The sequence below is a fragment of the Podarcis raffonei genome, chromosome 16 (genome assembly GCF_027172205.1).
Source record: "Podarcis raffonei isolate rPodRaf1 chromosome 16, rPodRaf1.pri, whole genome shotgun sequence".
Taxonomy (NCBI): Eukaryota; Metazoa; Chordata; class Lepidosauria; order Squamata; family Lacertidae; genus Podarcis; species Podarcis raffonei.
This window is the reverse complement of record NC_070617.1, coordinates 13,053,369-13,066,865: the sequence shown is the minus strand read 5'-3', so window position 1 is coordinate 13,066,865 and position 13,497 is coordinate 13,053,369. Positions and strand designations below refer to the sequence as shown.

The 13,497-nt window shown below is 48.1% G+C and overlaps 1 protein-coding gene across 1 annotated transcript in view; it reads right to left on the bottom strand.

The window, feature by feature from the left end:
* Nucleotides 1-10,996: 10,996 nt before the first annotated feature.
* Nucleotides 10,997-13,497, bottom strand: part of LOC128403931 (dual specificity protein phosphatase 10-like) — a 259,214-nt gene continuing 256,713 nt past the window's right edge. Inside the window, exon 5 of the transcript XR_008328024.1 lies at nucleotides 10,997-11,008. The gene's annotated coding sequence lies outside the window, so the exon portion shown is untranslated. The remainder of the gene's footprint in view (nucleotides 11,009-13,497) is intronic.

Genomic DNA, 13,497 nt, shown 5'->3' with positions numbered 1-13,497 from the left:
ATTCAATGTCATTGGTCATCAAGCCTAGGCAGATACTGTAGGCCATTGCATGTCAGCCATCAAACAACCAGTTGCTATATGCCATTGCATGGTTAACATTATAAAAAACCGCCAATGCAGCTCGATAAATCCCACCTCGTCTATGAAACAATCCCCAATGCTAACTGCCCATATTCTCTCTTCTACTTCTGAGCCACCCCCATCGCCCCCCTGCACCCACCCATCCCTGCTTCGCTTCCTCCCAGCAACGGCCTCAGAAGTGGAGCCGATTAATCCTGCTGCATTGGCGGAGCAGATCTGACTCAATTAGCTGCAGCTCGGAGGCTCGGGCGACAGCTCTGGGACGGCTTCCAAGTCTCATTCATCACCGCAGAAAATTCTCGAAGCCGGAGAGCCGAGGAATAGAGTGTTCTGTGTTCCCAGAGCCAAGGCGTTGGGGGGGGGGTGCAGAGAGCAAGGGGGCACGACGCCAAGCAATCTTAGGTTGGCTTTGGAGAACTATTTTGGAAAAGGTCTCTCTGCACGTGGTGGGCCTCCCCAGGGCAAAGGAAGGCTAGCGCTCCCCCTGAACCCCTTCCAATTATTGCCTTTTTGTATTCTGGTGGCATAAGAAGGGGTGAATCTACCCATTTCAGTTTCTCTCGCTTTCTAATTTTTCCAATCTCATTTAGGCTGCCTATCCACTTACACATTTAAAGTGCATGGATTCCCGCAAAGAATCCTGGGAATCATAGTTTGCCCTTATACAGAGCACCTTAACAAACTACAGTTCCCAAGAATCTTTGGGGGAAGTTATGTGCCTTACCAGGGCTCGGGGTGTGCTTTAAGCATGAATGCAGCCTTAGTTGTTTCTAAGATTTCTTGCTTCCCCTTCCCCAGGAAGTCCCAGGAGGAGTAACAGCAATAAAATATACAATTATAAAAACAGATAAAAGCCATTGCAATTATAAAACAGGTAAAACTGTTCCAAGTGGGAACAGGATGGTATAAAGCCAGCCAAAGAGGTGTGTCCCACAAAACAAAATACCTTTAACTCTCAAGGGCCAAGTTAACGATATCCAAAGGCCTGGATAGCTTGGTTGGTTAGAGCGTGGTGCTGATAGTGTCAAGGTTGCAGGTTCGATCCTAGTATGAGACGGTTGCATCTCCCAGCATTGCAGGAATTCCTTCCAATTCTAAAGTTCAATTCACTGCATTTCTACACCAGTTTGCAGTAAAAAATAAATAGCCCTCGTGAAAATTGACCCATTTCACAGAATCACAAATTTGTGGGGTTCAGAGAGACCCCAAGAATCATCTGCAATGCTGGAATAACAGCTCAAGAATCCCTGACAGGTGGCTGTCCAAGCTCTGTTTGGAAACCTCCGATGAAGGAGATTCCACCACCTTCCAAGGTCGTGTGGTGTAGTGGTTAAGAGCGGTAGACTCGTAATCTGGGGAACCGGGTTTGATTCCCCGCTCCTCCACATGCAGCTGCTGGGTGACCTTGGGCCAGTCACACTTCTCTGAAGTCTCTCAGCCCCACTCACCTCACAGAGTGTTTGTTGTGGGGGAGGAAGGGAAAGGAGAATGTTAGCCGCTTTGAGACTCCTTCGGGTAGTGATAAAGCGGGATATCAAATCCAAACTCCTCTTCTTCTTTGTCCCTTCCACTGTAGAACAGCTCCTGTCCTCAGAAAGTTCTTCCTAATGTTTGGTCAGGATTTCCTTTCTTGCCATTTGAATCTGTTGGTTCAGGTTCTCCCCTTCTGGAGCATCAAAAAACGAGCTTGCTCCATCTTCCATGTGACAGTACTTCAGATATTTGATGACAGTACTTCAGATATTTGAAGATGGCTATCATATCACCTCTCAGTCTCCTCTTCTCCAGGCTAAACATAATCCCTCAACCGTTTCTTATGAGCAGTGCCGAATTTACGTATAAGCTAAACAAGCTGTAGCTTAGGGCCCCACTCTCTTGGGGGCCCCCAAAAAATGTAAAGGGGAAAAAAACACCGGGATGTACATTTCCAAAATATAAGATAAAAAACAAATAAATAAAACCTACATACAGCAACAGTGTTTTGTGTTGTGTAAGCTCCTATTTGTTACCTGCAAATGGCTTTAGATACCTATTAGGTCCATAAATTACCATATAGCATATATTCAACACAAAAAACAGCAGCAATTTGTTGTCGACAAAGGACAGCTGGACATAAAAAGGGTCCCATTACCTTCAGTAGCTTAGGGCCTCATCAAACCTAAATCTGGCCCTGCTTATGAGGCAGACTGTTTATCATCTTGGTCTCTCCAGTGTGGTGTAGTGTAGTGATGTAGTGGTTAAGAGCGGTAGACTCATAATCTGGAGAACCGGGTTCGCTTCCCCGCTCCTCCACATGCAGCTGCTGGGTGACCTTGGGCCAGTCACACTTCTTTGAAGTCTCTCAGCCCAACTCATCTCACAGAGTGTTTGTTGTGGGGGAGGAAGGGAAAGGAGAATGTTAGCCGTTTTGAGACTCCTTAGGGTAGTGATAAAGCGGGATATCAAATCCAAACTACTACTACTACTACTACTACTACTACTACTACTACTACTCTTCTTCTTCTTCTTCTTCTTCTTCTTCTTCTTCTTCTTCTTCTTCTTCTTCTTCTTCTTCTTCTCTCCTCTGCATATGTTCCAGCTTCTCAACATCCTTCTTAAACTGTGGTACCCAAAACTGGACTCAGAACTCCAGCTGACAGTTGGCCAAGGCAGAATAGAGTTCTGCTACTGCTTCCCTTGATCTGGACGCTGCTTCTGTTTGAGAGTACACACATTTCTGCTAATGCACAGGCTTTAGTGTGAAATTTTGCCTAAATTAGACATTCTTACCAGAAACGTCCCCTAATGTAATGCACTGCAGCATGTTATTTTGACTGTGCTACATACCAATATGCACACATCCCCCCGATATGCACATTTTTAAAAGAACACAGTTTTGGATCAGAAGACTGCATCATGAAATTCAGAGAAGACCCAGTCTTGAAGGCTTGCCATGTTTCCATCCACATGTGGTTTCAGGAACTGCAGATCTGGGTGGGTGTGCTGGCCCCGGGGATAACCTGAGAAACACGGTCCAGGTCAGGTCCCAAATCTGAAGGTTCCGCTAGGAGTCAGTCCAACACGGCCAAGGCAGGATACGAGGCAGGAAACCAGGCAAGGACAGGTACAGGATCTCAGGCAGGATCTGGCAAACAGCAATGTTGCTCCCGCAACCTGGGGCGGGGTCTGACAGCCTTTTATCTTTGTTGGGGTAACAGCCGGTCCTGATCCCCTGGCAACTCACTTCCCTGTTTCGCCCGAAGGCGAGCACTCCTCCTGCGAGTACTCAGGTCTCTCCTTCTCGCAGACCTGGGTCTCTGCAGCTCGGAAGACTTTGGTAGGTTACTAGACCCAGGGGCACCTCAACCTCCCCTGACCAAACCAGTAGTGGAGCAGCTGTAAGTGATGGCCCAGCTGAAGGCAACAAGGTAATCCCCGCATCTGGAGCCAGGGCAGGCTCAGGCCCCTGACTCACCCCAGCTGGTGTTTGTTGCAGGGGAACCTGTGTAGACTGGGACTCTTCAGCATCAGGTCCCAGACTGGGTTCAGATGATGTCTGAAGCAAAGGATCCAGTGCAGACTGAGACTCCTCTGGTTCCGAGTCTGAGCCCGAGACCCCGGGCATCACAGTGGGTTTGCATTAAAATGTGACCTGAACTTAATTTCTCCCTCCACGGACCCCCACCTGCAGCAACGAGGGCTTAATGCTCACTTGTGTCGGGCCTGAATCACCTCCCGCTCCAGATTGGGGAGCTCATCAGATGGATGAGCTCTCCCCACAGCTCGCCAATAAAAAAAATTCCTCCACATGGAAAACTAGCCTAAGCTTCTCCCCCAACAAGTTATAAGGCTGTAACCTTAAGCATGCTTACTTGAAAGTTAAATCGATAGGACTGTCTTCAGAGATGGTGTGTTTTGAGATGGGAGCATTAAAATGAAATACGCAGTTCATTCTCTGTCAGGAATCTGCTGTGAGAGAAAGCCTCCCTCCCCGTTCAGAAATGCACTTTGCCCCCTCTGTAAGACATGCACATGTGCCGGAACATTTCCGCATACCTCCACAGGGGCTAGAAGCGTGGTTTTTAAAATATGGAACCAGGGCTTAGCTTTGATCCAGATTGGGAGCGGGAGACTTCCCCCTGCCAGGTTTTTGGCTCATTAAGCGGGGAGAGCCTGGAATTTCAGGATGTTGGTGTCTGGATCTGTGTGTGGCTGCCCTTTGTGTTGAACCCCTGAACTGCAGGTGGCAGTCTTTTCAGTGAAGTACCTTCAGGCCCTAGACCGGGGTCAGCAAACTTTTTCAGCAGGGGGCCAGTCCACTGTCCCTCAGACATTGTGGGGGGCCAGACTATACAGTGGTACTTCAGGTTACATACGCTTCAGGTTACAGACTCCGCTAACCCAGAAATAGTGCTTCAGGTTAAGAACTTTGCTTCAGGATGAGAACAGAAATTGTGCTCCGGCGGCGCGGCGGCAGCAGGAGGCCCCATTAGCTAAAATGGTGCTTCAGGTTAAGAACAGTTTCAGGTTAAGTACGGACCTCTGGAACGAATTAAGTACTTAACCTGAGGTACCACTATATTTGGGGGGGGGGAATGAACGAATTCCTATGCCCCACAAATAACCCAGAGATGCATTTTAAATAAAAGGACACATTCTACTCATGTAAAAACACGCTGATTCTTGGACCATCCACGGGCCAGATTTAGAAGGTGACTGTGCCGGATCCGGCCCCCGGGCCTTAGTTTGCCTACCCATGCCCTAGACTGTCTGTCCACTGAGGCTGGCCATGGGACAGGAAAGAATATAAAAGGCTTCCTGTTCCATTTGAGTCATTCTTAGAATCATAGAATCATAGAGTTTGAAGGGACCCTGGGGGTCATCCATTCCAACCCCTGCAATGCAGAAATCTCAGCTAAAGCATCCATGACAGATGGCCATCCAATCTCTGCTTAAGCAGAGTCCCAGCCTCCTGAGGGAGTCTGTTCCACTGTCAGACAGCTCTTACTGTCAGAAAGTTTTTCCATATGTTTAGTCAGAATCTCCTTTCTAGTAACTTAATTGCATTGGTTTGAGTCCTACCCTCCAGAGCAGGAGAAAACAAGTGTCCTCCATCTTCCATGTGGCAGCCCTTGAGATATTTGAAGAGGGCTATTGTGTTTCCTCTCAGTCTTCTCTTTTCCAGGCTAAACATACCCAGCTCCTTCAACCATTCCCTTGACCTGGACACTATACTTCTGCTGATGCCGTCTAGAATAGCATTGGGGTTGTTGCTTTTTGCTACTGCTGCTGCTGCACCACACTGTTGACTTATGTTAAGCTTGTGGTCCACTAAGATCTCTAGATCCTTTTCACGTGTACTGCTAGTAAGCCAGGTGTCCCCCATCCTGTATTTGTGCATTTGGTTCTTCCTGCCTAACTGCAGAACCTTACATTTGTCCCTACTGAAATTCATTTTGTTAGCTTGGGCTCAGTTCTCCAATCTGTTAAGGTTCTCTCTGAGCTCAGGTGTGTTCCTGAATCTGGTTTCTGGCTTGCTTCTTGACCCTACCTCAGTGGTGGAGAATGAAATCCGGTTAACAGGCTAGACAGCAATACCTTGCTCACCCACCACCAGGTGGGTGGAGCTACCTACCTGTCAATCACCTGACACCACAATGACATCAGGTGAGCCATTTTTGCCCATGCAGACGATCAGCTGGTCTCTAGACCCTGCCTAGCTCCATGTGTGGCACCTTGAGACCCCCAACAATCAGCAGATTGCCAGGACTGTGTGCAGGGCTTTGCAGAAGCCAACAATCAGTTGATGGTTCTCCTCTTCTGCCATTTTACGCTTAAAACAACCCTGCAAGGAAGGTTAGGCTGAGAGGCAGCGACTGGCCCAAAGTGACCTGGAAATTCAGTTTTGCAGGTCCTTGGCTGGATCTAGACACATCAAAAAAAATGTTTCAGGAAAACGTGTTGTAAAGCTCACAATGGGAAATAATTGTCAAAGGATCGAACTCTACAGTGCCCTCTGGTGTCACAGTGTTATAACGCATTTAGAACATTTTTTTTTTTACTGATGTAGCTGAGTCCCTTGTCTCAAGACTCTAACTACTACATCACACTGGCTCTTTCCCCCTCCCAATTATATCCTCGCAACAACCCTGTGAGGTAGCTTGGGCTGAGTGGGGGATTTGAACTCTGGTCTCCCAGTACCAAGTCTAACACTCTAACCATTACACCGCCTCTGGGCCTCCTTACGACTGACGGTCTCCTTGCTAGCAAATCCTAAGAACAGCTAGGAAACAGGACAATCGCCAGTGGCTTCCTGCTGCCTCTTCCCACGTGGAGGACACTTTCCTCCCTGTTCCTTCCCTATCGCAGCTCATTTGCCAGGTACCCCCATTCTCAGCTCAGCGGGAACTCCCTACGGGACTCACTAATGTTGCTGCAACATCCCCCACAGGGGTTGACAACAACGAACTCACCCTCTCTGTGGCTCCAAGCAATTGGAAACTCTGCTCTCTTGTTGCATGACACACTCACACACACACACACACACACACCCATTAAGGTCTCCAGGCTCCTAATGAGTCCCAGGCAAGCACTCACAAATGTGGCTCTAGGAAACGATAATTGGCTAAGGAAGACAGGAAGAAACCAGCAGCATCTGCCCTCAAGGACATTCCATCAACTGGCTCAGCATCTGATCCAGTCCCTGGTGTGCTGGGGGGGGCGGGGAGAGAGAAAATGATAGAATCAAAGGACTGAAGGGGGTTCTTGTTGACACCATCTACACCAAACTTCTGTCTGATCTAGAGTAGCTCCAAATGATGTCCTCCAGCCTCTGCTTGGAGACTTCCAGGGAAGGAAAGCTCACCTCCTTCCTTGGTCCCTGATTCTGTTCTCAAGCTGCTCCCACCTTCATGACATTCCCCTACAGCATATTTGCAGGAAGGTGGTGGATGGCTAATGAAGGATCCTTTATGAGAGGCAGGGAAGGAAAGATCTCCCAGGATGGGGGTCCAGGAGAAGACATTGAAGCTCCCAGCTGAGAGCTGGGAACGTCCACCCCCTTTTGTGTGAAATAAGGGTTAAGATCTACTCCTGACAGAGGGCTTTAGATTCTCTCTCTTTCTCTTTCTCTTTCTCTTTCTCTTTCTCTTTCTCTCTTTTTCTTTCTCTCTGTCTCTCTTTCCCCTCCTATTTCCTCCCTCCCTTCTTTCTTTTCGTTTCCTTTCTTCTCTTCTCTTCTCTTCTCTTCTCTTTTCTTTTCTAGATTAGTTTGGCTTTTATTGTATTGTGTGCTGAAAAATTTCAATAAAAATTCAGATTTTAAAAAAGACATTTCTCCTTCAGTGGTGGCCTGGGTGTAGTCAGGATTTATATTAGGGACCAGGAGTTATGTTGGGGGCAGAACCAAGCTACCTGCACGCAATTGGTCAGTTAGTTGAGTATTTTTATTTGCTTGCTTGATTCTCCCCCCTGGCCACCATGGTGGTGGTCCCAAACTGGGAAGGCATTAAGAGAGCAATAGGCAAATTCATGGAGAAGGCTATCAAGGGCCACTAATCCTGATGGATGTTCTACCTCCCCTGTCAGAGACAATATGCTTCTAAATGCCAGGTGCTGCAAACTGCAGGAGGGGAGAGTTGCTCTCGCACTCGGGTCCGGCTCTTGGCCTCCCCTTAGGTATCTGGTTGGCCCCTGTGAGGGCAGGATGCTGGACTGCATGGGACACTGGCCTGATCCAGCAGGACTCTATCTTTCTAATGCTCAAGTGAAATCTAGCCTCCTTTAACTGCATGAGAGCTAATTGTGCCCTGTGGATCTGCAGCAAAGAACACATCTTTGCCCTCTTTTGTGTGACAGACCATCCAAAATTTGATGGACACCATCATGCTCTCCGTTGAGTCTTCTGTTCAACAGGCTAACCATGCCCTGTTCCTTCAACCCTTCCCCACCGGACTTCTTTCCCATATTCCTGTCCTTGAACTCTGATAATCTTGGCTGTGAATCCTGGAAGACCTGCTCCCTGCCCTGCAAGCCTTTTCCCACCTAGCCTGGTTGGGTGGGGCCCTGACTGACTCCAGCTACAAAATCTGAGGCTGCTGAAGAAGCCAGAGATCATACCTTTCAGTAGTTTCTGGTGTGGGGCAGATGTTGTATCTAGACTCCCGCTCCCCAGCTGCCCTTTTCTACTTAGAAATCATCTTGTGCAAATTGCTGGAAGTTATTTTTACCCCTGCTTTGACGGACTGGCACATGGATTTATTGAGGTCATGTTTTCCCACAAGTTTCATTTTTGCAGCAAATCACGTTCAGTCCAGGGAACTGGGCTGAATCAAACTTCTTTTCTAAGTATATGCAGCCGTCAAAGCATTTGGCTTGCTGCTTTAAAGAAAAAAGGGGGGCAGAAGTGAAATAAAGACAGGTTGTGTTCTTGGTCATGCAGGACCCAGATTTTTGCCTTGGGAGGAAGAGGAGGAGGAATTTCATGGGCACCTTCCTTGGTCTGGATTCCCAGGTTGGAATCTAGACAGTCAACCCTCTGTGGCAACCGCGTTGAGTTGAGGGTTGTGTGTGCATGGAAATGCATGTAGCCTTAGAATCATGGAATCACAGAACTGTAGAGTTTGAAGGGACCTCAAGGACCATCTCATCCCCTCTTCTCCAGCCTCTGAATCAGGACTGCTCTCTGCCACAGACTCTCCCTGCTCACTAACCCCTGCTGCCTCTTCAGCTTCTGACACTTCCTCTTCCCAGTCTGCTTCTTCTTCTGCCTCTGACCACTCATCGTCCCTTGGTTTTTGAACAGAATGCATTCCGGAAAACAAGGTGTCCTGCAGCCAAGCAGAAGCCGCAGAAGCTGTGCCGGACGTTCGGCTTCCTAGGCAAAGTTCGCAAACCGGAACACCTACTTCTGGGTTTGTGACGTTCGAGTTCCGAGTTGTTTGTGAACTAAGCTGTTCGAAAACCAAGGTACGGCTGTACCTTGAACCTGACCGAGTAGCAAACCAGCAAGTGGGGCAGTTCTCTCAGGAACAGAGTAATGTGTTGCCAGTAGTCTGGTCCTGTGAGCCATCTGGTCCCTGCATTCTGCTCTAGGGCAGCCCCACAAAAAGCATGTTACAGTAATAGTCATCCCCATGAACGATACAGTCCAAGCCAAATTGGTGGAGGTGGCCCTAGCTGACTCTTCTCCACATAACCTGGAGTTCTGTCTCTTGGTCACACTAGGGTGTGATGCAACCAATAAATAAAACAATGAATAAAAGAACCTCTGAAGGTGGTGGACTCTCCTTCTTTGGAGGTTCTTAAGCAGAGGTAGGGTAGCCACCTGTTGTGGATGCTTTAGTTGTGGTTGCATTGCAGGGGGTTGGTCAAGATGACCCTCTTCAAGTCTATGTTTCTATGATTCTGTAGCTTCCCTCTCCCCCTCAAGATTTCTACAGTAGGAAATCAGTATTTCAGAGCTCAGGAGGTTTCTGACCAGCACTGGTGGAATGCCAACAGGAGTGGGGAGAGGTGAAAGCAGAGATACATCTGCTTGCCCAGCCCTGGAGAAGGATGAAGTTCTGGTGGTATTTATCTTCATTCTAGTAGAAGATCTTTCTCCAAGCCTTTCAGGTGGAGATCCATGTCGGATTTGAAATTGTTTTTTCCATTCGAAATTGCTTTTTGTTGTTTGTATATAGGGTTGTTGTTTTTTTTGCTCTTTTCTTTTCTTTCTTTCTCTTTTTACAGTGAAACTGCTTTGAGGTATTTCATGGGAAGTGATTCACAAATGGAATCGAATAAATAAATAATAAATCCTTTGATTTCTGCTTCTGCTGCCTGTTTTCTCTGCAACAGGTACTAATTTTCTGATCTCGTTTGATTTATTTTGTTTTGATTCGGATAGATAGGTGATGAATAGATAGATTAAAAAGTGATTTTAATCTCTATCGTATGCAGCCTTGAGACCTTTGGGTTGGAGAGACAGGCTGCAAATAAATAGAAATGTAAATAAATAAATTCCTAACCCCACTTACCCAGGAGCTCAGACCCACTGAATTAAAAAAAGGACTACCCAAAAGTGAACAGACATTACTCAGGATTGCAGAGTAAATACACCACCTGCTTACACATCATGGATGTCAAGCCTTCTTACAGCACTGCAAGAGTCATGGCTCCCCTGCCGCCGCCACCCCAAGAATCCTGGGACCTCTAAGTTTCTTAAGGGCCACCAGGAGTTGTTAGGGGACCCTTAGCAAACTACAGTTCCCAGGATCCTTCAAGAAGTAGCCATGGCTGTTAACGAAGCTTAAGCATGCTTTAAAGGTATGATGTGGTTGTTTCCTTAGCCCTGTATCCAAGTCAATCCAATGCTCTGTCCGTGGTGCTGAAATATTATCTGGATCCTCCTACCCTCTCAGTTTGAAGGGACGCTGGTGGCTCTGTGGTCTAAAAAGCACAGACCCTAGGGCTTGCCAATCAGAAGGTCGGCGGTTTGAATCCCCATGACGGGGTGAGCTCCCGTTGCTCGGTCCCTGCTCCTGCCAACCTAGCAGTTCGAAAGCATGTCAAAGTGCAAGTAGATAAATAGGTACCACTCGGGCGGGAAGGTAAACGGCGTTTCTGTGCGCTGCTCTGGTTCGCCAGAAGCAGCTTAGTCATGCTGGCCACATGACCCAGAAGCTGTACACCAGTTCCACTTCGGCCAGTAAAACGAGATGAGTGCCGCAACCCCAGAGTCGTCCACGACTGGTCTTTAATGGTCAGGGGTCCCTTTACCTTTACCCTCTCAGTTTAAGGAACCAAACCCAGATGTATCTCACCCAACACACACATACACACACTTCTTCAATTATAGATTTATAGAGATGGGCGAGGAAAACATCCTTCAACAGTTTCTTTGCATCTTCCACGGTGTCCCAGAGCTGGCCACTTTCTCAGTGCCGCAAGCACACTCTTCCATTGTCTCCCCAAACAGACGGATGTCATCCTTGTTGCTGCAGAGTCTGAGACAAGCAGACTTCTTGTCTGCCTGGCACCATTGGTGCAAAGAGCTCTCTTGTGCTCCAGTCTTGCTTGTGTCTTTCCTCCACAGGTATCTGGCTGACCGCAGTGAGAACAGGATGCTAGGCTAGGTGAGCCATTGGCCTAATCCATCCGGCCTAACCCGTTTTAGGTGTGTTAGGAAATATCTCTGCTTATGGCTCTAGAGAGCCTCTGCCAAGCAGAGCAGCCATGGATGCAGAGCAGGGGAACCCCAGCCCCATGAGCCCCAGTGAATGAAGTCTATGTTAGAGCATGGTGCTGATAACGCCAAGGTTGTAGGTTCAATGCCCATAAGGGACAGCTTCATATTCCTGCATTGTGGGGGGTTGGATTAGATGATCCTTAGAGTCCCTTCCAACTCTCTGATTCTATGATCAGGAACCACAGGTGCTTTAGTCCTGCTGGAGAGCCACAGGAACCCCCATCCCATGGGCTATATGACTCCTCAAACTCAGGTGATGAGGAATCTGCAGCCCACTCACTCAGCAGCAGAAAACGTATCCCAGGTTCAGTCCCCAGCACCTCTAGTGAAAGGACCAAGGAGCAGGAGATGAGCTAGGCTCCTTCTCCACTTGAGGCTCTGGAGAGCTGCTGCCAGCCAGAGTAGGCAGTATTGGGCCCGGTGGACAAATAGTCAGATCTGGCATAGCACAGCTTCTTATATATCTGGTGGCACCCTTTTAGTTTTTTAAAAAGTAACTCTAATCTGCAGCAAGAATGCTATTTGCAAAATCTAGGTCCTCTGCTTTCGTTGTGCCCCCTCTTTTTCTCCCTCTGGGTCAGGATCCTCACAGCTCTGCAGAGCAGCACAGAGCGGCTTCCCCCACCCTCCGGCAAACCTATACTGTTGCCTTAGCCTTTTGCCGCCGTGCCCCTTTTCTCCACAAATGCACATCAAAAGCAGGCAGCGCATGTCAGCGGTGCAGCTCTGCTAAATGGGAACTTCCAGCCGCACAACAAGACACTGAAATGACCTGCTTGAAGCTTCAAGGCAGAGCCAGGGTATTCATCTGTCGCCTGGCAGCGACTTCAGGCACTTTGGATCACATTTTATCTCTCTCCCTCGTCTTCCCCACCCCCTCCAGCCCTCTCACTGCAGATCACCTTCTAAAACACATGGCAGGAAGCCAGGAAGCCACAAAACCACAGGCTCTGACCCTCCTCCTCTTCTCCCCTCCCTCCTCTCACCTTTTTTTTTGTGGGGGAGAGGAGGGTGTCACCTGGCAAAGCACCAAGTTAAATTGCAGAGATGTCTTTGCATCACCCTCCTATTGTCACACGCAGGATTTCTTGATTCCGTCTCATTAGCCAAACCAATAGGCTGGTCAGAAGGTTGCCTGCCAATTCTCCTGCCCCCTTCTAGGACATTTGCCTCTCTTCTTTTTATTTCTTTTGGGAGGGAAGGGCTGAAGGTCCAAGGTAGGGCACCTGCTCTGCATGCAGAAGGTCCCTGCTTCAATCCCCAATGGTGGGGGGAAGGCTCCTGCCTTAAACCTGGGAGAACTGCTACCAGTCAGTGCACACATCAAGCAGCTGGATGGACCAAATATGTGATTCGATACAAGGCGGCTTCCTATGCTCCTGTATGGAAAAGGCCCTTGTTTAGTGGTTAGAGCATCTGCTCTGCATGCAGAAGGCTCTGGGTTCAATCCCCATAGTCTCTCCAGATAGAAAAGACTCCCTGCCTCAAACCCTGCCAGTCAGTTTTTTCCTAGGTAAATAGCAGGACAGGCTCTCAAGTCAATGTACAAATCAGGGCTCCCCTCCTTCTCTCTCTCTCTCTCTTCCTCCCTCCACACAGCTTCCCTTTGTCCCTTCGCTAACCACTGCCAAGTGCTAAATATTCTCTACCTCTCTCCTTCTGTCGTTCTGCCAACACACACACATCTCCAGTCTCCTTTTCCCTTCCTTCCTTCCTGCACCACCCCCAAGCATCCCACCTTCCAGGCCAAAGTTTCAAAAAGCCACCGCCAAGAGAGAAATCACCACGGCAAACACGGCTTGGAGAAATCTGCTGCTATTTCACAGGATCGCTTTGGGCGTCTGAGGTGCAGTGAGTGGCACAACGATGTATCTGACTATGGGGCAACTGAAAAAGTGTACCCAAGAGATTCTAAGAGGCTGTTTTAAAAAGACAGAGACAGAGAGAGAGAGAGAGAGAGAGAGCTTTAAAAGAATGTGTAGGAATATATATTTACAAATAAAGCTGTATTCGATGGCTGAAAGGACATATGATTTTTGACATGACTGAGAATCGCATAGCCAGGGACGGAGAACTTTAAAGTGTTAAGACCAGAAGGCGGAAAATATGAAAACAATGAGAAGAGGCAGGAATGAAGATTTGGAGATATGCTTCAGATGTGCAGACTATGGGGAGCCCGGAAAAATTAATAATTACAATTTGGACTA